Genomic DNA, 1,510 nt, shown 5'->3' on the forward strand with positions numbered 1-1,510 from the left:
CCCCCCCCCCCCCCCCCCCACACTCCTGTTACACAGAATCCAATTCTTAAGGCTGCGACTGAACTCTTTCATTTCCTTTAGAATTTACATCACTTATCACTCTTGTGACCACTTTCTTGAGTCTAGCAATTTCAGGGCTTGTCAAACCTCCCCCATTTATTTTTGACATCAGACTCTTTGCTGATTCAATAAACAATTCACTTTCAGGAAAAATATATGTTACATTATAATCCTGCATATATTTCTCCCCTTTTGTCAAATTCAGAAATTGACGTACCTTCTCAATCCGATACCTCCCTTCCACCCCATTTCTCTCACTATTTTGTTGTGACGTGTCAGATTACTCACTCTCGCTATCCTCCCCAGAAGGAAACTCCACCATCTCTACAACCTGTTGATCCGAAACTGATTTATCAATCTCTACCTTCCTCTTAGAATTAGACCCTTCACCACCCCTTAAATTCTTCCTCTTACTCCTCGGTACTTTGAAAACAGCTGCTTCCTTTTCCATTATTTCAATCTCCTCTTGACCTCCAATTTCATTTTCCAGCACCACCTCAGCCGCAATCTCACCGACTGTTTACCCTCCCTCTTTGTTCTGATCTGCCACAATTGCCCCCGTAGCCACACTGCTTTCCTTTCCTACTTTTCCAACCACATCTACCCACCTTCTCCCTTCCCCTGCACCCTTAGCATGTTCATCCCTTCACGGTGGTGCATTAGCTGCACCAGCACTAGAGCTGCTACCGGGCTAAGTGCGGTCGTTCTCGGGACAATAACGTACCAAATGCCACTGTCTTCCACAGCCAAAGCATTTCATTGATTCAGTAGAAGCGTAGAAGACATAATCAATTCCATCAATCTTAAATTCAATCCGTAAGTGTCCTTCTTTAAAATCATATGCACTTGTGTCCTATGAGACACAACATGTTTCAGCAAAGGAGATTTGCATCCAAAAAGAACCTTCTTTATTGTAGATACAAGTTGACCATGACGAGATAACGCTCGCTCTAACACTTCATCTCTAACAAATGGTGGCACGTTAGAAAGTATAACTCACTACATAAGAGGAAATACCGACGTCTGTGTCTCCCGCAAGACAACACCACTCTCAACTATCGTATTCACCTTTTCAATGGAATCTAAGAATATCACTACAGCGCTATTCATCCTTGAGGCTGATTTTATGCTATCATACCCAACGATAGCACCCACTGCTAAGCTACATTCTTCCACTGAACACCCGGCCGCAGCAAGAATCTTTACTCCATGCCGCAGACTAAGTTTTTCAAACTCCAAACCTCCACGAGTGGCCATTGCAACCTCAACGATCCCACCGCCCCTATATGTGCTTAGTGATAGTGAGGCAAGATAATCTTAAAACAACTAAACTAATCAATATATATATATATATATATATATATATATATATACAGTGAGGGAAAAAAGTTTTTGATCCACTGCTGATTTTGTAGGTTTGCCCATTGACAAAGAAATGATCAGTCTATAA

This window comes from Coregonus lavaretus (genome assembly GCF_964263955.1).
Source record: "Coregonus lavaretus genome assembly, contig: HAP1_SCAFFOLD_5066, whole genome shotgun sequence".
NCBI lineage: Eukaryota > Metazoa > Chordata > Actinopteri > Salmoniformes > Salmonidae > Coregonus > Coregonus lavaretus.